The sequence below is a fragment of the Trichogramma pretiosum genome, unplaced genomic scaffold (genome assembly GCF_000599845.2).
Source record: "Trichogramma pretiosum strain Unisexual culture from Peru unplaced genomic scaffold, Tpre_2.0 scaffold129, whole genome shotgun sequence".
NCBI lineage: Eukaryota > Metazoa > Arthropoda > Insecta > Hymenoptera > Trichogrammatidae > Trichogramma > Trichogramma pretiosum.
Window position 1 is genome coordinate 273,993 of NW_019641679.1, and position 25,999 is coordinate 299,991.

Consider the following 25,999-nt stretch of genomic DNA (forward strand, 5'->3'; position numbering starts at 1 on the left):
AACTAAGTGCGCGCCGTACGGCGCGCGCGTGGCCGCTTCACGCCCGGGTGCTGCTGCTGCGGCGTATTCGCGTATATCCAAAAATCCGTGAACATTTAATTAAGGGCATTAGCCTGGCGCACATGCCTCAAAACTGAAACGCAGCGGCAGCAGCAGCAGCAGCAGCAGCACCCGGGCGCTGTCGTTATTTTAGGAAGCGTAAATGCAGTGCTCCTGCACAATCTCGACGCGCTCGCCTGTAATTCTCTCTCTCTCTCTCTCTCTTTAGCCCGTGCATAACGTATATATCTCAAAGTGCATTTGCGAGCTGCAGCACAAAAGATTCCGAGACAAGTGTAGGTACTCGCGGTTAAACGATGACGTATATATTTCTTTTTTCCTGTTTTTGCATAGAGACGCATTTGAACTTTAATTTTGCACCGAGGCAAGAAACGCGAAAATCATAAAAAACTTGAACCTCGGCCCGAGCGCAGGATTACACGTCGCGAAAAGTACCGAGAGAAATAGAGCAATTAGCAGCTGCAGCGAGCTTCGTGAGCAAGGGGAGTACAAGAGAGAAAAAAGGAATGAAAATAGATATCGCGAGTCTAATGATATAATGTCTTCACGATTTCATTCCTCGTGTCGTGTTACATAATGGGGCTGCGCGCGAAAAATGCTTTATACACCGCGGCAAAGGCTAGAGAAAGAACCGCAACACAATACACGCCAGGGTATAGGTATAACCCACCCACACACACAGACACAGACATTCACAGAGTCTTTAGCGCTCGACTCGGTATCCGAAGGCGTTATCCTCAGCTGTGCCGGCGGTGCTGCGGGCGGGTGGGCTGGCTCGAGCTCGCAGCGAAGAAAAGAAGCTCAGCTCTTCGTCTTGCTGTGTCGCGCATAAATCCCACTGTTATACCTCGTAAATTACTCCTCGCCACCACTACCGCTACCACCGCTGCACATACAGAGCACAGAGTGTGCAAGCTCTCTTTCTTTAACGCGCGAGCAGCAGCAGCAGCGGCGGCGGCGAATCTTTGTTGCAATTTATGTGGACGAGAGCGCTAAATCATTTCGCCGGTCGATGCGGCGGCGGCGCGCGGGCGGGCAATTTATAACAATTAAGCGCCTAACCTCTTCTTTCGTTTCCTCTCTGACGTCGGCTTGTTTGCTAACGGCTAACGTAACCACGTGTTCAACAACGTACAGCGCGTCGATCTCTCTCTCTTTCTTTCTCCGATGGGTGCCCATGTGCCCACCTCTGCTGGGCGAATAATATACATATATAAATGCGGGCAGAGAGAGAGAGAGAGAACGAAGGGGGGTTAGGTAAGATAGTGAAAAGAAAATTAAAGGGGGGAGAGAAAAGCTTAGAAAGAGGTTGAGAAGATAATGCGAGTCGCTGTGCTGTACCTATAGTAGTGCAGCCGCTGCACCCCCGTGTCGGTAATGCGCTTGACTTTTGCGAACGACCCGTAGCGCCTTGCCTTTCTCTCTCTCTCTCTCCTCGTCCTCCCTCTCACTTTCTCATTTTCGGTTTCCTTTGTTCGTATATAACTCTCTCTCTCTCTCGAGCACGGCTTCCACTACCACTACTTGGTTCGTTGCGAGCAGTCAATTATGCTTTCTTCGCGTGGCGTGGCGCGGCTGCCACCGCTGCCGTCACTGTTGCGCTCGTGCCAGGTGAGCTTTTTTTTCCATTTTTCAGCGCCGCAACTACTTCTACAACTACTACCATTCACACTCACGGCTAATGTTTGATATAAGTCGAGAGAGAGCGAGCGAGAAATTACGTTCAAGTTTTTTAAAACTTGTATAATTCCTTGCCACATTAGTGCGCGCCGTATAATCTCCAGTTTCTCGTATTTAAAATTTTGCATCTTGCTGATTAAATTTGAGGCAGTTCGTTAAAAACTCCGAGCGGCGCGCGAAACTTCGAGTAGATATGACGCTCGAAGTGAATGCAGCTTTTGATCGAAATGTTTTTTCGATAGATACAGCTATAAAAGATTGCATAATTAGAGGTTTCTGTTGGAAGTTTAAGATTTCGACATGAACGATGAATTGTGGTTTTTTTAAGCGTGAATGAATTCGTTTGAGCAAAACAAAAATTCAACTTTATCTGCGTGGCAAGAAACTTACCTGAAAATGTTTTATCAGCAGTTTAACGTATCATACGACGTAGTCCTGGTATATTATCTGCAACAAAAAATAAACTCTCGTGAATAATTATAAACTCATGCTCCCACCAAAATTATAACGCCGTTCATCACTTTTGCGTCCGGGCATAGATACAATTTCTCTGTGCATAGCCAGCACCTAAGCGGCTGCCGACTATACATCACGACAGCGACTAAACCAACTGCCGAAGCTGAATTTATTATACCTCGTGCTTGGGCGAACCTCAAGTGGTTAGGCGCGCGATGATCGTGTACACGGGCTCTCTCGTGGCCAGCGCCTAATAGAAACTCGCCGTGTGGGGCTGTGTATGTGTGTGTGTGTGTGTCATTTGCACGTCGAGTGTGTGTGTGAGAAATGCAAATCAGGATACAGCCGTCTTGTAGTTGGCGCCTCACGAAAGACGTGCTTTATATTTTTGACGCGCGGTATATATAACTACGAGTTTCAGTTTTCGTCCCGATATACACTTGCGCGACGCAACAACGTTTTGCTCTTAACGTTTTCATTATATAAATTTGTTTCCGCGGGCAAGAAAATTTCATGCGCCTTAGAATTATGAATTTTCCCCCGCAGCTTAATTACATTTATATCGTATATATACAGCAGGTCGCGCACGAATTCGGAAATTCATTCGCGCGCTCTCACAGCCAGCTCTCTTGGCAAAATGGTTATAGTCCGCGGTAATAAATTGTCGCGCGAGCGTGGCTTATCGCGCGCGGAGGCCGAATAAAATAATAACGCTTAATTAATCCAATTTGAAATTACGAGCGAGAATAGCGTGTATTATTATTCAAACGCCAAGGGGGGAAGCTCGCGATCACGCATACATATACGACATTGTGCTATACGTACGAGAGCCGAGGGACTTGAGGGATCTATAGCAGCCGTCGCCGTCGCTGCGTTCGATGTTATAGAGAGCTCGAGCTAATATGGATTGCACAGCCGATACGATTTGAATAAATAACGCTGGCACGTCTCAATTTTCTCGACGTCGATATTCGATAAATAATGCGCAAATTTAATGATACGCAAGCATCAATGAAAGATTCAGTCGCGATCAAAGATTGCGAGTACAAAGACTCCGGCTCGTATGTGCTTGGCTTTAATTAAATTTTATTATTTTATATTCGACATATCTTATTTGTAATCTAAAAAAAAAAAACTAAATTGATATGACGATTCTTTACGTTTTTAAATTTAAAAAGTATCACTGGCATGCGGAATATCACTCACTAAAAGTGGAGATAGTAGAACTCGACTTTGAATTCAACCTGCGCAGCTGGACCGAGAGCGAGTGACCGAAATACCGATATGACGAGCTAGCATATTAGCACCCGTAGCAGCAGCAGCAGCAGAAGCAGTGTCGAAGTCACGAATTTTCTCCTCTCGGCTATGATATAACTATATAGCCACCACGTGTGTAGACTGTGTGCCATCTCTCGCGCGCACACACATATACCAGCCCCCAAAGTCCCCAGGATTTTGCGCGCATGATGCTCTAAGCTTTCAAGACACACCAAAGCTTATAATAGCGGCGATGGCTGTGGTGGTGGTGGCTGCTGCGCTCACACGCGTCGGAGCCCGAGATATCGTAAAATTAGTTGAAACGGAACTTTATGGCTCTAACCCGTTATTTATGGCTGCAAAATCGCGAGCTTTCAGCCTAGCTCCGCAGCGTATAATAATAACGACTTAGCCTCTGTATGCTCGCAAGCTTCTGTGTGTGCGCGTGTATAATGCAACACGTAAAATCTGAGCGACGACGAAGCTCGTCGCTTTATACACGTTATATTTTTTAAATAAGGATACGCGCTCGTGTGGTCGTGAATTTTCTCATTCAATCGGATACACGTAGTTCGGATATATATCGAGCAGCGGGGGTATTTTTTTCACGTCCCTCGCGACCTCGCTTATATCGGCCCGGTCAAAGTCAATATAACGACTATTTCAAGGATTTTGCTGCAGCTCTCGTTGTACACCTATACGTATATCTACACCAAGCGCGCGACGTCATTGGAATTTTGCCGCGCGCGTCGTCCCGTGCGACTGTGTTATACCAAGCCACGCCGCAAGTTTCTTCACCTTCGTACAGCGAGAGAGAGAGAGAGAGAGAGAGAGAGAGAGAGAGTCGAGTCCCCAGTGGTCGAGTGCTGCTGCTGCTGCTATCGCGCGCGCGAGGCGCTGTGTATCAAACTCGTTTCGCTTCTCTTACTTCGCTTGCGCTGCTGCTGCTGCGGCACAAACTTATGTCTCCGATAGTTAACCCCAATAAATAAATCCCCGAGCTGGTGCGACGCGCGTCTTCGTGGAACACAGCTGCTGCTGCTGCTGCGCAGTTCTATCTCTATTAGCGCATCTCTCGCGCGGAGACAATTATATATACGGCGTATATAAGGTACCGTTGAGAAAAATAAAACCACGCCAGAGCTCTATCTGTAACTCGTGGTTAATTTAAGAGTGCTAAGGACGTTATTTGTTACGCTTACAACTTTGTGTGCGCGGGGTGGGGAGAAGGAAATTTACATCGTAATTTATTATCGCGCGATTCGTCGTGTGAATTAACTGTTGGGGAATATTTAAAACCGAATTAATAAAGGGAAAAGGACGAGCTTGGCAATTTGTTCAATTTAATTAATCATCCTTCGCGATCGTGTAAAGACTGCACGTTAAGTACGTTAAGTATTGCGGCTTGGTATAAAAGTATCGAAAAGCACACACATCAAGTGTGCTAGTACGTAAGAGAGAAAGACCGTCGCGAGGTCCCTTCGGTACGTGCATTACTTTCTATAAACTTCGGATCTGTATATATTGGCTGATAAAGTTTCGTTCGCGCGCGTGCGAGGCGACACTTTTTCCCCTCGCAGTCCTTATATAATATAAACTTGAAGAATTCGCCCATATATATGTGTGCGTATCGACACCGATATACCAAAGTATTATTATTGTTTTCGAAACTTAAATTCCAACGTAAAATATTCCTCTCCGGTATATGTACACAACGGCAACAACGTTCATTCGCGCGCGTACGCCTTGCCTGTGTGCGTGCGCGCGTGTGTGTTTACGATACGTACAACGCGCATGATGTTCAGATAAATGTATGATTTACTAGCTATTAGATCGGCTGCGCGTGATACATATACCGAATTCACGATCACGCTCTGCATATAAACACAAATTTATACATACGTATCGTATATACGCGCCGCTGCTGTATACACGTATAAATGTAGCGCGCGCATTTGCGCCCGTGTATATATATTTGCAAGCTCGAGCTACGTAACGTGTAACGCAACGCAACGCAGTGCCCGTGAGCCATATACGCTATACGAATACGTTTCAACTGTTTAATGCCATAAACTTCCGAGAGAGAGAGAGAGAGAGAGAGAGAGAGAGAGAGAGAGAGAGAGAGAGNAGAGAGAGAGAGAGAGAGAGAGAGAGAGAGAGAGAGAGAGAGAGAGAGAGAGAGAGAGAGAGAGAGAGAGAGAGAGAGAGAGAGAGAGAGAGAGAGAGAGAGAGAGAGAGAGAGAGAGAGAGAGAGAGAGAGAGAGAGAGAGAGAGAGAGAGAGAGAGAGAGAGAGAGAGAGAGAGAGAGAGAGAGAGAGAGAGAGAGAGAGAGAGCGAAACATCTACTTTACATTATGAAATAAAAAAGAGGGAAAGAGTAAATTAAAATGAGCGTTTGAAATTTGAACGTGTACACATAATCAAAAGAGTAGCTAAAATAAAAATAAAATAAAAAACTACGACGACACTTATGCATTTTAATGAAACGTTTAATCGAGTTTTCGGTACGTCGCTCGAGCGTGGCTGGCTAAAAAAAAAAAAAAAGAAAAAAAGTGTACAGAAAGTTTGTAACTCGCATCAATAAAGTAATTAATTTTTTTTCGCCGCTGCGTCGCGAAAATTTTCATTAGTAGTTAGCCACCAGTTCAGCACTACGCAGCAGCAGCAGTAGCAGCATGAACGTGTTATAGACTTGTCCGCTTAACACATTTATACATATATACGTACGTGCAAAAAAAAATATTGCGCATCCATATCACGTAATTCTCTCTCTCGCTCTCTCGTGCGGTGAACCCCGTGTGAAAAACGAGCCTCCGGCGCGGCGCGCGCGACGAGGCTTCGCGGCGCTATATATTATATACATTCCCAGTCAATTTCTATCTTGTCTCGGGCGATAAATCTTCGTTCGGCCGAGTGACTCCGTGACTTTCTTCCTCTTCTTCCTCTTCTTCTTCTTTTTTTTCGCTATCTTCTTTTAATCCTGCTTTGGTTGCCCTCGAACTCTCCTGTAGCCTCCACCCCCGATCGTAGTCGTCGTCGTCATGGGTATATCTCTGTGCGCGCAGGATGAATTCGTAAGAACGAGAAAACGATATTATTTAATATTTCCTCGGGGCAGAATTGAGAATTAAAAGTGTCGCTGCGGCGGTGTCAGAATATAGGATATATTTGAGAAAACTAGACTGCAATGACAGGTCTGACTTTTCGTTTTATTTACTCGGCCAATCGACTCTGTGAAACACGCCAACCAGACGAAACTTTTTTTACCTCGCAGTATCCGATGGACTTTTAATGATTAATAAACACGTTTAATCACGTTAAGATGAAAAAAAAAAACTAGTAAAATTTATTTGACAGGTTCGAGCTTTTCTCGAGCTTGCACAGTCAACGAAGAAAAAAAAAACGGATCTATAATCGCGAACAATATGTTCAGCGACAAGACTCTCGTTGTGAAATTATACCGCAGCTCTCGCAATAACGCACGTTGTGGTTTCTGCTGCTGCTGCTGGTGCATCGAGCTGCTCGCGAGCTAGCCGAGAAAGACAGTGTACCACTATGTGTGTGCGGGTGCTGTACGTACCCGGGCAATGGTATATAACTGCGCAGCAGCGGCAGCAGCGAAGCTGGCGCGCGGAGTTTCCAGTTTTAGATTAGAGATACTAGATGTATCTAATGGTCTTATTAGACTTGGCAAGCGCGTGGAAAGTGGCCTCGCTTACATTACACACACACATACAGCCACGCGCGAGCGAGAGAGCGCGCCAAGGTGCAGGTCCCGCGGCGACGCTAAATTACGACTCTCGCACCACCGCCGCACTGCCGCAGCAGCGACCCATGCGCGCACATATAGAGTATAGCTTGCGCGGACCTAAGTGAGCTATATATAGCTCGTGCCATTACGCTTCGCCTAATGCCATCCTACATTGCATATACTCTCTATTGCCTTATACGCGCTGCAATCGTGGACTATTGCGTATAACAATGATAATAACGCATCGCGTTCGATCTCTCTGACCCTATAGATACACGGTAGAACTCGAGGGAGAATGAAAAAAAAAACAACAACAACAACAAACCGCCCTATTACGTGCAGGTATATGCCGGTGTACCTTTGCCGCGCTGTTGCGTTTTAATGATTAAATTCTTCGGCCAAACGAACTAATAACGTCGAGTTCCCTGGATCTGGTTTGCTGCCTGCCTGCGCGGAATTCAGCGCAGCGCGCGTGAGTCGGACGCGAGCGCGCGAGCATTCGTAAATTCGTCGAGTGAGCTACTACACACATGTTAATCCATATCGATCGCGGCAGCTGTAAACACGGTGCGCAGCGAATGGAAAATACTACTACTACTACTAGGGCGATTCGTTCAAAGCGTAGTTTTCGATCCCCGGCCGCGCAAAATTGAATTCTCCGATGTAAAATATCATCGCTGCTGCTGCTGCTGCATTCCGACGCATAGTTCCTCGACTGTATAGTCCAGTGATTCCTCCTGTATATATATGAAAAAACAATATATATATGAAATTGTGCGCTACTCGCAGTTGTACGCGGCAGCTCGAGGTTAATTTCACTGGGTCTCGAGCGCGCAAGCACAGATCGATGGCTGATATATCGTACACGTATATATAAATACCCCTGAATCTTTCCCGTGTTACGTGCAAGCTCCGATACACGCAGCGAGTTTGCCTTGAGAAAGCGCATCGGGCGGGGATCAAGGCGCTGATGCCGTTGTGTCTGAGTGTGTGCGTGGGTACATGCGGGGGCGGCGGTCACTCGCCGTAATCTCGATCATCAGTCAGGTAGGGGGCCAAAGGGTATACCCGTAAGGGCTAGCAATTCTCGACGTCTCTTTGTAGCAACGCGCACACAAACGTACGTATATAGTGTAGCAGCTAGTCCGTTGCGGCGTGAAACACTGTAACCATAAGGCCAGCGGCAGCAGCAGCAGCGCCAACAACCGATGTGCCAGGGTTAGGTCACGTACTCTTAGCTCTCTGCTCGCTGCTATACAAGCTCTACTATACCACAAGAGAGAGAGAGAGAGAGAGAGAGAGTACAGTAGTGGAGAGCGAGAGACCTTTGCGAGCTCTGAGCTGAGCTGCCTTAAGATTATCAAAGTCTTGTGCGCGGAGTTGGAGCTAGCTGGCCCGGGTATATACTGCAACGCGGCGATGTTCGCTGGCGCGGCGGTGGCTGCACTTGTGTGACGAAAGAGCTGCGGAGAAAAGGAGAAAGAGCCGCTGCGCGGAAAAAGGAGTTAACAAAAAGAAAAGAAAAAAAGAAGAAGTAATTGCACTAGAAAAGAGTGTGGGCGTGCGGCGGAGCCAAAGTAGTCTAACGATCTCGAGGCTTAACTAGCTGCTACAAGACTGCGCACTTTTGTTTGCAGATTAGCTGTCTTAGCGGCTGAACGATAAATAGGCCACTTTTGCTTCGTATAAACACGCGATTTCCCTTTAAAATCAAAGATTTTTTTGTTTCGCTCTCGTCGATTCTTATTTTTGACGCGCGGTATATCGAGTTATTTTTACTGGGAAGATCGATAAAAAAAACATCACCGTGCGACAAGTGACTTCGGAGATATTCATTGATGTCTCTTAGTATACCTTTTCATCCCAACAGTGGTATCGCTGTTCCAGAATAAATAATATAAGAGTAAAAAAGATCCTCGAAGGACGTCTTCGTGCGAGTATTAGAAAGTTGAAGGATTAATTTGCTGCTGCCACAGCTATCTCGATATAGCCAATGTAAATGTGCGCGCTCAGCAGATCCTCGGGATTAAGAATTTAAATTGAGCGTTTAATGCACGTGTCCACGATAAGCGATAAAGCTCCCTTTGTCTCTCTCTCGCTCTTTCGCTCTCTCGATCTTGCGATCTGTCGCGCGCGGAATTAGTTTCCAATACCGTTTCACAATTAGAACACATCAGCTCTCTCTGACTTCATCCATAAACGAATTACGCGGATGATATAATATAGACTCGCACACTTGCGATACGTATCGGAATCGTTGAATAATTAGCTCGATCTTTCAAATTTCGTAATATCGGAGTGCGTCTGCGCGAGATCGCTGTAACTTTTAAATAATGAAATTTACGGTAAATTGAAAAATTCACCCCCAGTATTTATACCCCTATATATATACGCGCACGTATTAATAAATATATATCGCTCGTGTGCCAAAAGGAGCATGAGGGACGATGCACTCACAAGATCGAATCGCAATATATATCGAGCTTTTTCCGAAATTGGTAAAGCTTCGTTGTTGCCGCTGCTGTTTTTTTTTTGTTCTCGGTTATATCAAACGTCAATTCTTTCGATGCCGTATATATATATGTGCGCGCCCGTATACACTCACGTATCGAGGCGGTTTTTACCCAGCAGCAGCTCTCTCGAGCTCGAGCTCCGTGCGAGGTTAAAGCGTATTTACGCGGCGAAGGTGAAGAATAACGGCGTTCGGATGTCACAACTTTCACGCGGCGCGGCGGCGATAAAGAAATGGGAACGACGCGCGCGCAAGAGCGAGCGCATCTTTAGAGCAGGCAGAGAAAAGCTGCTATCGACTTTTATTGTATGTTTGATGGATGTATCGCAGCCTCTCCGCGCGTGTTGCATGTATTTTTAACGTAGTTTTTTAATAATATATAAATATGCGTTGTGAATGCGTTGGGAAACTGTGTGTAAAAAGAAAAACTTTGGCACAGTTTTGACGATAAATTGCGATTAAAAGCAGCTCGCAAACGTCTACTACGTGTGTGTGCTGCTTGTGTAAGTAGAGCCAAGCCCGCGTGCATGACGGTTCTCTCTCTCTCTCCCGATCGAACGAAATTCCGCTATATAGTAATTGCGATGATTTCGTCGAGTACAGCCCCGGCAACGGCTTATATACCAGCGCGTTCGACTCTCTGAGTTAGAGTGGCGCGCACACGAGCTACATAGCTATACAGCAGTTTGGCTGTATATACAGAGAGAGATAGCTCGAGCTCCTATAGGCCCCGCAGCCCTTCGAGCTTGCAGCGCGGAGCTTTCGCTCGCTTGCTCGCTCGCTCGCTCGCTGCTAGTGAGAAACCGATGCGAATTATTGAAGCGCTCAAACTACCTTCGGGTAATTGCAATTATCTCAAAGCAACAGTTCGAAGGCTTTGCGCTGAGGAATATTGACTGATTGATTGCGTTTTAGTATAAAACTTAAACTGTGTAAGACTAACAGCGGCTGCTAGAGACTCGCAAGCTCGTGCGCGTTTCGAGACACACAAGCGAAAATTCGATGGGATATCATAATCTTGACTGCGGCTCGAGCGAGAGAGGCATGCGTCATTATAGCGAAGTATATTTTGCAATTTCAAGACGTTCGATCGGATATGAAATGTCGTTGATGAGTTTATCAATGCACCTCGAACGAGTCGCGCATCACGCGAATCTTCAGCGAGCATTTATAACTCCGTAAGTTGACTTTTTTGTTTTAGATTTCTCCAGAGGTGAATCCGTCACGACGTGTCTATGTATATGGCTTCCAAGCGACCTCGAGCTGTCTCGCCAATTGCGAGCGAGCAGCCGTATTGTGTGGAGCCTGCAGCGCGGCATCTCCGCAGATAAGGAAAAGCCAATGAATTGCCCATCGTCACGCTCGGTCCCGCTGGCTCGTAAATTTTCCACCCTGCCCCACCATCCTAATGGATTCAAACTGCCTCGGCCGACGCGCGGCAATACGTATAGAAAATAACAAGGGGACGTAGCAGGAGCAGCAGCAAAAGTAGGACAATCGACGAAGACATTGAAAGTTTATATATATATCTCTCTATGAGCGCAAGAAAAGAGAGAAACAAGCTCTAGCTAGCTAACGCAGGGCGCCAGCAGTGGTACGTATAGTATATATAAGAGCTATAGGGCAAAAAATGAAGATAGAAGTAGCAAAACTGGATCGGAAAGTCGTTGGGATTTCTTCGATACCGAGTTAGCCAAACAAGATATCTTCGGAGCCGAGACTCGAGTCGCTAGCTAGCGCTCGGACCATATACTATACTATATGTGGCATTACATTAGTTGCCTAGCGCAGTAGTAGCTTCTCAGCATCCTGAAAAGACTGATCCGAGCAATACGTTTTTTTTTCCTTTTCTCTCTTTTTTTTTCTCTCTACCGAGCAAACAAACTGCACGATGTTACTTTTCATGTGTTTCGTTTTTATTTTCGTCCATTTCGTGCGCGCCATACATTTCTCGTCTCTCCCATAGATATACACACACAGATACCGACAGACTTCTCTGGCTCTTGTAAACACACAATATAAAGCTGATGTATTTATATTACCCGAGCGCGCGCAGAGTCGCTAAATAATACGGATTTTCCTTCTTATGGTAAATTGAAAAGGAAGAAGATGTATATAAACGCTGGCGTGTACGGTAGGAAAAAAAGTAATAATAATTACTGTAGCAAAGATTTTTATACGTCCCAGAGAAAACGTACTACGCCTCCCCAGCCCTCCCACGTCATTTCTGTGCATCTGATTGCTTCGGAATATCTGCTTCATCGCAATATGAGAGACGTCATATCGGATGAGCGCACGCCTAAGTATAACAGAGAGCGAGGCATAAACGTGGCTCAGCCGTTGCAAGCTCTAATATCGCTATGTGAGTGAGTGTGTGTGTGTGTGTACCGCTGAACGACGCGTCGGTAGTCTTGAGTCATTGTCATGGCTCATATTAGCATCTCAGCTGCTTCTCTCGGGCTCGGAGTGGCGTGTGCGGCAGCAGCAGCAGCTATTATACACTCTGACTTTGACAATCTCGCGGTCTCTGAACTTTCTCTCTCAGCTCGTTGTGCGCAATTCGGCTACTACTACCACTACTACTAGCTAGCTGCAGCTATTCTCGCGTGCTAGCAAGCTCCTCTCAATGACTCGCTCGCGAGCTACGAGAGCGGCAGGGAGAAAACGACGCTTTAATGAGATGTGTTCAGACGCGCGCGTCTCGGCGTAAACTTCGAGCTCGTGCCGAGTTTACACGACGCGAGTGGATTTTTCATTCAAAACTTTAAACCCTCTCTCCGCGTATCAGATTTATACTATAGTTGCAGAGTGGAGAGATACGAGAGGATGCGCTTCACATGGCAATGACTCCAAGCGAATCGTAATAATACCGCGTGAAAAAGCCTCGGATGGAGGTATAGCGCACCGGCAAAAGGAAAAAAACAGAACAGACACGAGCTTTCGTGACACGCGCAGCGCGAGCTTAAGAGAAAAAGGGACACACGGGGGAGCGCGTAGATAGAGCTGGTAAAAGCGCACGTCTGCCTGCCTGCCTGGCTGGGCGTTCAATGAGGATCAGGTCTTCCACGCGTAGCAGAAGAAAACGCAATAAGTTGCACGTCGTGTATCTTCTTGCGCTATCTCTCCCTCTCCCTCTCTGTCTATATATACGTATACACGCAGAGAAAAAGACAGTGGATGACGAATGGCTCTAATAATCGCGGCCGACTGTACGCCCCTCTATCAACCTATCATACATATATACGCGACGGGCGCGAGTAGTATATCGCACGGAAAAGTATATATGGCATATATATGGCTGGGATTGCAGTAGTACTGCTGGCGCGAGAGCGGAGACAAAAGACTATTTCCTATGTGTATAACAAAGACGCATTATATACGTTTTGTGATCGATGGTGATATAGAGAGGCAAATATAATATTTTTGCTCGACGATGGTAATTTTCGGATTGAATTTGCTCGACGGACGACGAGAAGCTGCAGTATATTTTCTTACATATCGGCGAGTGTGTTTTCACCCAAAAAGTTGGCAAGCCGAGAGAGTTATATGAAAATCGGTATAAACCGCGCAAAAAACAATCCCTAAAACAAGACATCAGAACCTCCCGTCCTATCTTGAACAATACCTTTTATCCTCTTAGCCCCCGTTCTCAGCTGAGACTGGAATAAAAAAAGGAAGAGAATCACGAAGTTCTCGGCTGTATGTGCGTGTGTGTGTGTGGCTGTAGGTGTTTGATGCTGCCACTATACGCGAGTGCGAAAAAGACATTCCTACGAAAGCTCACACGTTTACTCTTCCTAAGGTTTTTTTTGTCTCTCTCGTCGCGTGGCTAACTCGCTGGATATCTCTCTCCCTCTGTGCTCTACTATCTCTCTACGCTAAGAAGCGACAGAAAAAGCGCAAGACGCGTCGTCGCGCCGTCACCGCCACAGCCACCGCCGCCACACAGCCTCGTACGAGCTCGCTGTACAAGAACGAAGAACGCAGAAGAAGAAGAAGAAGAAGAAGAATTCGCTTGTGCTCCGTCGCGCGAGAAGCGATGTCTCTTCTCTTACTCGCTCTCTCTCTCTCTGGTTTTCACGCACAGAGATTCGTACCTTTTTTTTGCTCGGCGCGATTTTCACGCTAGGCGTAAAATCGAAAGCCAGTCGCTGGCGCGCACGAGCATGGAAATTTTTTTCGGCTGTTGCATGATATTAAAAAAAAAAAAAAAAAAGAAAGAAAGAAAAGGAAAGAGAAAAAAGGGTGACGTGAGCTTTTAGCCTCGGTAATAGATATAACCATCCCGCATTCGTCGCTCGTCTCATTCAATGTATGATTTGAATTCTATTCATGAATTGGAAACATCAAAAGACAGGATCTCACAAAAGGAAACATTCGATTTCGCGCGCATTTTTTTTTCTTTCAACAATTTCAACGATGATGAATTTTCGAAAATGTATTCACGAACCCACTAACAACTTAACGGTCAGATCGAGAAAGGCTCTGCGCGAATATTACCCATCCGAAAGTTGAACAAAAAAGCTCGCTTTCTTTCGCGCGCGCGTGGATATGTAACATTTAAAACTGCGCCTGAAAATATATCTTTTCATCGAGAGATAGAGAGCGAGAGAGATCGAAGCTCGCAGTAACAATTCATGCGTGCGGCTGGCGCAGATCGAGCAATCTCTGTTTGCGATCTTCGCCGCCGCCCACCATCGATGAAAAATCGACGAAGCAGCGTATTTTCGCTCGCACGCGTGCAAAAAGCAAAAAAAAAAAGATCGCGAACAATGGAGTCCAAATCGCTTGGGTGCGCTTTCAATATCGTATCAAGATATCGCCGCGGCCAATAACTGACCTCTCCGTAGAGCAAAAAAAAAAAAAAAAAAGGGTAGGTAGTGTGAGGAGGAAAAAGGAGGCCAGGTGCAGCTCTCTTTCTCTCTCTCACGCTCTTTGCATGGCCGGCGCTCAGAGTTATTAGGAAAAAATCGTACGTACGTATATATATAGGCAAAGGTAAGAGGCGCAGAGAGGAAGAGATCGGCCAATTAAAAAAGCTCGACCCCGAGCTTAACTCTGATCGATATAGACACAGTAGAAGAGAGAGAGAGAGAGAGAGAGAGAGAGCTTATAACCATTCTCTGTACCCATAAATATCGTATTGGGAATTCGCGTGTAAATACATATCGTTGCATACGGCTACATATCCCGCAAGCTCGATATAGTCGTGTCTCTCTCTCTCTCTATAATTTCGCGATCGTATAACCATACACTCGGAGTGCATTGTGCTGTTATGCGCAAAGTTCCTCCCGCACATACACACACGCCGAATGTACGTGCCCGCGCCGAGGCACTACACTACACTATACTACACGCGCTTCTAGCTCCTTCTTCACGCGCGCATACACACACACACACGCATACACACACTCTTAGCTCGGCTTCCAAGTTACATTCCCGCGTGCCTATATATATAGAGAGATACACATGTGCTCGGTGCATGTATACACGTTGCCGTGAGCAAGTTTATTAGTACTTCACGCATTTACCGCGCGCGCGCACGCGAATCTGTTTCCGTGGCAAAATTATTGGCTAATAGAGAGGAGTACTCGATGCGCGCGCGTCTCGGAGAGTTGCCTAGAGGGGCCGTTATACCGAAGTTTACTTCTTCTTTTTTTTAATGCGTGAAACTGGAGCAAAGGACTCGAAACACGTATTTAAGTTGGAATTAAAGATAAATCATCGAGTGCGAGCGTTGTAAATATAGAGGTTCGCGAGTACCTCGCGAATCCTATAAAGTCTACCGAGTATATAGGGGATTCTCCGGGGCTTCGTTTAAACGTCTTTGCCCGCGTAGCTCGTGACCTACTCTTTAAGTATGTCTTTCGAACCTAAAAGAAAGGCCAATACCGTAAAAAATTGTTAAACAAAACAAGGGTCGATAAAAGGCTAGCTGTATGCGAATAATCCTCGTCGATTATGGTCTCGAGCGCAACTACGACGACGATGGCCCTGACGCTATACGCAAGTGCAGCAGCAGCAGGGAGGAGGAGGACAAAGAAAGGCTTTGGCCTATAACCCCCGTGTATAGGAGCGTAGATTATTATGAAATATAGTCAAGCAGCGTATAGCGCGCGCGGGGCTTCGCTTTTATGGACTTGTGTGTATTTTACAAGAAGCTTGCCGCGCTAGGGATATATGTAACGATGGAGTGATTAGTGAACGCCGAGGAACTTTATAGGAGTGTATACCTGGAAATAACCTTTTATGACACACTCGGCAGGTAAATATTTTACGGTGTTGTGCGCGGGTGAGGAGGAAGGTAGTAAGAATGATTTTGAGTTGAGAGAGATAGAAGACGTTTTTGCGTTAGGTAAAAAAATTTCGATTGACGTACCGGAGAGAATATATTGACCTCGATATAATATTGAATATTTTGAGAATACATTGCACTCTAATTGGCCTCAAACATTCAATCGACACGATTCCCGATAATTCAATTAAATATTCGTTCGATGTTTTAAATTTTTTATAGCGCTACTAAATATCGGACGTTGTATTTTCACTTCTATATCGAACGAAACACCGAGGGAAGATTATTTGATACGTTTAAATTTTTCATGGATCACACAAAGTCTGGTTAATAAATTTAATTATTCAATAAAGCTGCCATGATTAAATTAATTCTCATTCAAAAATGGGAGCGGCTCAGTGTGTCGGGGAAGCGATGTTTATCAATCACTGATTGAGTTTGACGATAGTCGTCTAGTAAGTAGGCAACCTTAATCTGAAGCTCAAACATACGCCGGACAAATATTCGTCGTCCTGCGAGTTTCCAGTATATATAGTCTCGATTCAACGGTATAATCGATACAACACGTCCTTGGCATCCTTTCTAAAACTTTTTGAATAAAATAGGCGCAATGCACTCGTATCTTTTCGTGAAATATATTGGACAACCGCGGGTATTATACGTACACGCGCGATATATACTTCGGGTTAAAAAGATAACGAAAGAAAGAAAAAAAATAAATATAAGGCCAAAAGCTTTAGATACATTTCACTTTCTCACGCGATTTTCTTAGCAGATACGCGCGCGCGAGCGAACTACTCGTTGTTGTAGCGCAGTAACCCAAGAGCAGGATGAATTTATATCAAGCTGCACGTGAACGATTTGACCTGATTTTCAAACTTCCCTTTTAACTTCTTCGCGGGGCTTGCATTTTTTATACGCTATGAGCTTTTAATACTTTGAGAAAACAATCCGATTGGAGGCAATGATTTTGTGTTTGTTTTCAATTCAAAGTTTTTCGAAACATGATTCGAAGTAAACAGGAAATTTCGTTTCGTATCCTGTTGCAGAATTTTTTTTTAACGATTCGCGCGTTACAGGTACATAAAAATATCTCGGTGCGCGGTTATTTAAAAATTCATAATAATCGGGCTATTGTGTATCGTCGAAATATTTTACACGGTGCACAAAGCTATTTTTGGAATGTATCGAATATTTGCATTAAATATGGAGAGTGGCGTGTGGCTAAAAAAGTTTCCTCGCTCAAAATTTGTAAATAACCCGGGAAATGGATTTACAGAGAGAGAGATCTGGAAGGAAAAATATTTCATTCAATACCGTCTGTCAGCTGCTCATAATAAATTGATGTCACGTTTTTACCTTGGAGAACGAGCAGACGTCCGATAAGTTGATTCGTTGACATTTAGCCGATAAGTCGATGTACGTTTCTCTTTTTGTCTTCTTCTTGAGACGAAAGAGCGAACTAACTAGCAAAAAAAAAAAGGAAAAATTCAGCTCGCGCGAGTCGAGAGAAATCATTAACGAAGAAAATTTTTCCAATGAATATTTCAGGATTGACAATAAATAATCGGTTTCCTTTTAATAGTAATTTCTATACGTGCATCTCCTCGTCACGGTATCAGTTTAATCGACTCGATGAAAATACGTACTCGACACGCGTCGTTAATTCGCAGCCTGAAAATTCGCCGATTTTATATAATTATTCTGAGAATCAGATCTCAATCATGTCGAGTTGTTTAGAGCGGTATACCGCTAATCGATTAACCGCTTATGCAGCTTCAATTCATCGTCCCCACCTGCCTCTACATTTGTGTGTGTGTGTCTCTCTGTCTCTATTCTCCTTCTCCTCTTCCCGCGCAATCCCCCCCGAAAACTCTTTAGGGAAAAGCTAAATAATTCGATGAGCAATAGAGCCGAGCTCCCAAAGTTGTAACATTCCCGCGCCGTCCCGATGCGGACCGATGCGATGCCGCTGCGCGACAACCGCAGCCTGTGTGTGAGTGTGTGTATGTGCGCGACCATTTTGAATGATCTCCTGGGCCATGAATGACGTATCTCTATCTATTTACAATAAGCATTAATTTGAATTAAGCGACTGCAGCTATCAGTACTGCCGCATCGGAATTTGTAGTAATTTACTCAATTGCAGTGTGACGTCGCTTTTTACCTTATTGTCGAAATGAAATTATGAAATTATTATTTTCAACTACAGTGCCACTGTTGATGCAAACCTTAAATTTTAAGCAGATTTAATGTCAAATCAGATTCAATCATCAATTAAAATAACTGATAATGAATTTTATTTAAGATATTTTACATTAAATCTTTGTTGAAAATCAATATTTTTTACATAAACTGACGGAATAATGCATGAAAATGAAATCACATAAATTATTTTTTATGCAAAAAATAAACAAAATATAAATTGTCATTAAAGTTGATGATAAAATTTGTAAGAATACAATCATAATTAAATCCAGCATCCACCACTAGATGGCGAGTACCTGAATATCTGTAAATCTGCAAGTGACAAAGTAAAAATAATGTTATAAGTAAAGGTTATATTAAGCATTAAGTCTCCGACATCAATTTTTTCTCGGTTACGTATCTTGGCAAGATCCCCCCGAAATAGAGAATAACAAAGCCAAAATTTCAAAAAAATAAGAAAGTAAATTAAAGAAACGCCTGAGCGTAAAACAAAAACAAAAAACAAAACAAAGCCAAGCATGGAGCAACCGAATATATAGCTTGCGGACATGTGCTGCTCGCGAAAATTGAGAGACTGAAGAGGCGCCGTCTGCCTGACTGCCTGCCTGCGTTACACGTATACACGCGCACACTCACAACAAGAAGCTCCGAGTATATATAAGTTTTGCAAACGCCAAAGTTTTCGCCCGGAATTTCGAAATAGCGCGTCGCTTGTGCGAGAAATTGATGCGGCCAGGATGGAGTTACTATTGTACACATATACTCGCACACAGCACATACACTCAGCGATGACTGGCTCGGTTGAATATATATAGCTACGCGCCGCCTCGGCAGTCGGGGAAAAGCACGGAGCAGCCGCAGTTGGCCTGGCCTAAATATACCCAACTACTGCTGCTTACGACGCTGCTCCTCGCGCAACTTTCGATGAAACGGCCGTTACCCCGCGCGTACACGTACGTATACGCTACACACCACGATGCATACATACGTATAGAGTATAGTGGTGTACGAAGCCGAGCGCGCATGCAAATTTAATTTAGGCATAGGGAATGTTGCGTTTATTATTAAATTCCCGCGGTCCACGCACAAACTCTCCTCTCCTCGAGCTTTATGTACTCTCGTTCGACTATGATGCATGCCTTGATAAAGCTCGGACACAGCGACTTGTGTACAATAATAAGAGAAAGATGGATATGAGCGCGGTGGATGAGTAAACAAAAGATTAAGGAGGTTCGGGAGTCTCAGAGGGGGACGAAGCGGGACGCGAGGGGCTCCTATACTTCCAATGTTAAATTTTCAGCGCTGCCAACTTCGAAATAACACGAAATTGTAGGTTTTTTCAATGAGCTGGTACACAATTATAGCTATTATTAATAATTCAATCATTTTGATGAGTTTTTTTCGATGTTTTAGGCTTAAAACAATACTCTATTTGTCATTAGAGTCGAATGAGCACATATTTTTGTTGTTCTAGCTCATTTGTTGGTTAGGGTACGCGCAAATGACCCACGAATTTTTACACATAACAATTTATTTCTCGATAACTAAACGGTCGATGACCTTCCTTTTGCAGTCAAATTATTCCTTATTAAATTTCCTACATGTACGTATTTTTTTCTATTTAGTTTTTGTTTTTTTACATTATGTTTATGCTCATTGAAAGCGAAAATTCATGATTTCTCGTAAGAAACCATGTTAAATGGTCAAAAAATTTTTTCATCATTTTAACAAAATTTTGCGGTGAAAAGTTGTATTTTGATATTAACATTCATATTATAAAGTTTCAAAGCAATTAAACGTGTTTTAAAAATTTGGCTGCATTTCGCTGAGACTCCCGAACCTCCTTAAACAAGTATTATCTCCGGCGGAGTCCATTACTCGTGTGTATTAGTTTCCCGTTTATTAGTTTCCTTTCGAGATTTTTCAGTCTCGATGCCGATCTACGAGTAATTTTATTATATGCTTCCCTCCTCCGTGAGTATACATGCGCAATCTTACGGAATTCAACTTTAAACTTACGCGTCTCGTTGACAAAGTAACGAACGAAATTTAACTCGACTCGAGTTTGAACAATCCTACACGGAGAAAAATTTATAGTAAAAATTGCTATAGGTCTTAATAAAAGTGTGACATCTTTGAGGTTAGGGAAAACTTTACTAAAAACCTTTGTAATTTTTACTATATTTCTCTCAATTTTTATTTTATTTCTTATAATTTTTATACATTTTATAGCAACTTTTCACCCGAACGTCAAAGATGTCACACTTTTATTAAGACCTATAGTAATTTTTCCAAAATTTAAAGAAATTATTACTACATTTCTTCTCTCCGTGTAGGCACACACGTGGCGTATCAAACACACATACACACTCATTTGCTCAATGGAAACGAACCGAGTCTGCCTTCCAAAATCGTTGCTACGTATGTTTTGAAAGCTGCTTTTTCAACTCGAGCGTCGTTTCGACGACTCGCCTCGCGAAAGAGAAATGCAGAGCGCGAACTCTTGGCCAAGAACAGCCAGCAGTGTACATAATGCCCGGGAATTTTAAATCTAGCTGCGACTCCGCAGGCGCAGGATGAAGTATACTCTTTCGTTCCCGTGTATGCATGCGTGTACATTTTGGGAGTAAAGAGGAGGTTCGGTGCGGGGGGAGGGGGGTAGGTGCGCAAATTGGTGTTGGGAAAAGGAAACGGAATACACGCAGCTGCAGCAGCCGCGTTTGGAGTTTTCGGGACTTGCCGCTTACTGTGCAGACGTAAATGAGACCGGGGAAACTGGGGGCTTTTTTCGGGGCGTTGAGAGAGAGAGAAAGAGAGTCTAGCTCTAGCTTGAGTTTATTTTCTTCCTTTCGTCGTCGTCGTCGTCGTCTTCGTCGTGCATCGCTACGCATTTTATATACGTTACAGCTCGCCTCGGTGGCGTGTAGTTCTTCCTCTCTCCCTCTCTGTTTTTACTCCACGTTGAAGAATATGCGCTTTTTGCCTCGGCTTAAGTTCCTACACACGTACGCGGATACAGTATAGAGTTTGCGTTTGCTGTGCGTGGAAATGACATGATATTATTATTGTGACGAGACAAAGAAGAAGATTCTTGTATCGTACCATGCGAAATATTTGGCTGCGCGGCAGGATTTCCGCCAGCCCAACGCGATATGAAAAACAGAAAATAACCTTTTTCCAAAAATTCCGAATCTTCGTCGCGTGCGCTCGTGCATCCCAACCAAACATAAAAAAAAAAAACTACGAGCGCGACGTCTTATTGAACGCAACTTACATACTTTTTACACGAAGCAACCGCAATGCCTCGAGCGCGCAATATGAAAATTCCGTATACGACGTATGAAAATCTTATCCAGCCCGACAGTTATGTGTGCAGCTACTGCGTTTTCTTGAAAATATATCGTATAATGCATAGCGCGGGTTACATCATAAATTTTGCAGCAGCAGCGGCGGCGATGCACTCCGACGTATTACCCGAGATCGAGCCGACGAGCTACCACCACCCGCTGGGCGCAGCTCGCTTGAGTATTATATCGTACGAAGTGCATCGGGAGTTGGTGATGCATCGTTTGTCCGCGCGGAAGCGGCGACGCCGCCAACCGTCGAACTCGATGTGTCACTTTGAGAGGCTGCATCTGTTTCCCACGCGCGCGCCCGAAACCGAACTGCCGAACTCGTTCGGTATATAAACAATGTTCGCGTGTGCCTCTCTCTGATCGTCTACTCTTCTTTGCCTATATAATACGTATACAATGGAGAGAGAACACGTGCCCATGTATGCGTGGGAGAGCAGCTGCGACATTTCGGTCCAGCGCCAGCAAAAGAGAGAGAGAGAGAGAGAGAAATAAGCGAACACGTGCCTATATATAGTAGCAACTCGCTCGAGGACCATCAATTTCTCGTTCAAGCGGCCGCGGAGGTGCACCTCTCAAACGATTTATCAGCTGTCGATCGGTCGCCCCCTCCCAATGTGGCGCGTGCCATTTGGGCCGTTAACTGCTAAAGCATCGAGCAAGCAAACATGTTCGTTGTGCGTATATACAGATACAGGTGCAGACTGAAAAAGTAAAAAAAAAAACCAGCGCACTTAAACGTATACCCGAGTTCTGCAGTGGGCCCTGCAGCAGCAGCAGCAGCAGCAGCAGCATAGCTAATTGTAAAACAACGCCGTGGCGCATTACGCGAGAGCATCGCGCAACATTGCCATTAGCGCGCGCGGATCCAACGAAAGTTTTATCGGTTGTTTGAATTCCGAGACCATCATCATCGCGGCGCGCGCTCGATTCGAGTGCTGGTGTATATACCATATGCTCGTTACGTACGTATAACGTTAGCGCAGCGGCAACAGCAGCAGCAGCAGTGGAGGCTGTTATATCGAAAGTAGCCATTATTTTTAATTGACCCACCCCCGTATTGTTGTCGGGGTGTATTACGCGCGTGCAGCATATCATATTCGTTTTTGAACAGCGGCTTGGCGCGAACGAGAGGCAAACATCCCGCTACTACTCGTTTGTGTGCAACTTTAAGAGCTCGCGCGAGCGCGCACAAAATATAATGGAAAATCAATGCAGCTGCAGCAGCCACTGGGACGGGCGCGCGTATGCTGCTCATCAATCGCGCGCGCCTTTGTAAAGAGCAGAAAATATCGAGCCAAGACATGGATATTTAATTATCCCTTATCCATTTACGAAAGGGAAAAAATGCTGCAAATTTTTACAGCTCCATCGCTCCCGGGTTCCTACGAATATATATCCACACACATACACACAGGTAAAGCCCCGGCCACGATGAGCTCGTTCCCGCGCGCGCACATCGATTAAAGACCATATAACCCGTGCAAACGCATAATTAGTCGGAGCTGCTAGGGCGCTTGTTATTGCAGCGTTATGTATACGTATGCGCCGCATTCATGCGATTCTCGACGAAGCTATATAATACAGCTATAGTCTAGCTCGGCGTCGAGTGCAAAAACGATCAGAGCGCGCGAGATGCGCGCGGGTGTTTATTTTCAAATAGGCTCGCGCGATTTCTGCTTTTTTTCCATTCGGCCGCGTGCTGCGATGCCGTTAGGTGCGGGCCTGTATGCACGCGCGTTCTTATACACATACACCCACTCGCGTATCTGTGCTGCTGTTGCTGCTGCTGCTGTGGGTATGTGCGGAGGGTGCGATAGCGGAAAATGAATGCCTCGGCCTAGTGCACCGGTGCACTGCACTGCACTGCAGCAGCAGCAGACTTACACACATATATACGAATTGGCTCGCATAAGAGCGAGAGAGCTGCGCATAAGTGTGTATTCTCGTATGTCAGAGCAGTAGCAGCAGCAGCAGCAGCAGCAGCAATAGTAGCAGCTGAGCGTGCAGTCAGAGAGAAAAAGCGAGTCTAACTCGGCCTCGGCTCTTGTGACTCCTTTTTTTTTCTCTCTCGCTCTCTCTCTTCTTTCTGCGCCCAGTAGTACCCGGAGTAGTCCCTTTCTCCCGTTTATCTTTGATCTTTCAATTTCTCATACTTTTCCTTGCGCCGCTGCCGCTACGTAGCGTGGAAAGCGAGCTACTTTGGCTCTCGCAGCACACGTACGCGCGTAGCGTATATATGCACACACACATCCGTACACGTAGTAGAGTTTATCTCTCTGTATATGTGCCAGTACGAGAGAGGAAGAGAAATAGAAACGTGAGTGTGTCTGGGGTTATATATACGTATTATATAAAAACTGGATCGAATCGCAGATGTCTTCGTCCCCTTTATACCGTATACTACTGCGAGATATTTGAATGTTTCTCGTAAAAAGACACTAGACTCCGTAAAGGGAAAAGGGTAAATGTATGCGCATACGTTTTACTAATGACCGTATGACAAATATATATACTCGGGGCCCTCTCGCTCTCGTGCTGGAGACTCTCGGAGCTATGAAAATATATTAAAAAGCATAAAAATATATTTATCAAATGCGAGTCTCGTGTTGGCGAACTTTTTCACTTTTACGCGCTCGCAGTGGTATAAGTCGATTATGGTCAGACGCGTATCATTTTTGCAAATTATAAAATGATTTTAATCCGAATTTAAGGGTTATAATAAAATTCCACTCGATAAAAAAATATCTTAATGCTCGAGCGATGTATAGTACAGTACGTATACCCGAAGTGAAAAAGAGGCTATCACCTCTCCGTTCGAGGTCAGTGAATACAATGAGCAATTTTTTTTCTACCAACCATACCCAAGGCGTATGTATGTATGTATGTGTGTGAGTATACGCCCTGTAGCCCCTCTAATTGTCAGATTGCGTGTCTCGGAGTTTCTCAATGGATAAAAGAGAGCCCGAGGTGGATGTGGCAAAATAGCTTTGAGCTTGTCGATAAGAACAGGTGTATACCTTCGTCTCTGTACATTGGGCGTAACAACCCTAATGCGCGAGCACTACAGCGGAGAATGTGTAGTGGCGGCTTCGAGGGTTGTACTTTGAGTTTCTCGAATTAAAAAAAAAAAAAAAAACTCGCTGCGATGAATTTCATCGATCTGAAAATTCCCTAATACGAAACCATTGAAATACTAAAATATAGATCAAACGAATTCGAATCGATGGCAAACACGCCGTTTCACCTCGCTAATTGCAATATTTTCCTCTTGACAAATTGTACACATTCGGAGAATACGTTAGTACACTATCGCGATAAAATATATACTATCGCGCGGGGCAGTATATTTTATGAAGGAAAAAAGGGAAAATATCACATCGGTGGTATACTCGGGGAGGGTGGAGACGTCCGACAGTCATTGCGAGTGGTAATAGCGCCCGCGTGCATGGGAGCTACGATGGTCTTTATTCCTCTTCTTTCGGATACACACACAAAAAAAGGGTCGATTATTGTGCTTCGCTAATCGAGCGTGTAACGGCGCCGTGGAAATTTGTTTCTACACGTTGCGCATACGTGTCTGTGTATGTGTGTGTGTGCGAACTGCTATAATACCGGTACTTCTAATTTTCGCGAGTGTGTCGCCGGCCGTACAGATAGTCTGGCAGTCGAGGCAATATATACACACGACACGACGCCCATAGTATAGTGAGAGACAGAGAGTAGTATAGTATGGCAGTCATTAGGGTGTAATCGCCATTGCACGTGTCCCTCTTCGTGTGTGGCATGTATCTTATATCTCGCTCGATTAATCTTTTCTTTCTGGGGCGTTTCCAGGCTTGATGGCCGTCATGAATGTTGCTAACGAAATTTAACCTCCTCTACCTCCCTCCGTCCCTTGAATTATTTATCCACGTGCGTATACACTAGATCCTTAACAAATATCACAGAGTAAAGAGGCTGCTTCGCGACTATTTCACATCGTATACAATATAATTCTCGAGAAAAGCTCGCGAGCGTACATAATTCAATTCGTGCTATTATTTTCGAAATACGAGCGAGCTTATTAATTTTGCTCGGCGCGGCAAAAAATGAAATATTGCAGGGGGGTACCGCGGTTCGATGCAGCAGTGTATATCGAGCTCTCGGAAACAAAAGCAAGCGCGGTGTGCAATACAGCAACCAACGGCGCGGCGATGGCGGCGTCAGAAACTCACAGATTAATAAACTCCCCGGAGACTCGTGCCAACCGCAACAATGCAAGAGCGGCCCAACGCCCGCGCGCGCGAGCCAACACCACCGACGACGTATAATACACCCACTCGCACACACATAAAGAGAAATTCACAGACGGCAAAAAGCGAAATATATACGTGTTAGTGGCATATATATCGATCGCTGCTTTTCGCGCGTCTTAAACAATTAAC

The 25,999-nt window shown here is 44.9% G+C and overlaps 1 protein-coding gene across 1 annotated transcript in view; it reads right to left on the minus strand.

The window, feature by feature from the left end:
- LOC106651713 (discoidin domain-containing receptor 2-like) overlaps positions 1-25,999 on the minus strand; it is a 159,400-nt gene that overhangs the window by 129,219 nt on the left and 4,182 nt on the right. Inside the window, exon 2 of the mRNA XM_023460904.1 lies at positions 2,131-2,187. The gene's annotated coding sequence lies outside the window, so the exon portion shown is untranslated. The remainder of the gene's footprint in view (positions 1-2,130; positions 2,188-25,999) is intronic.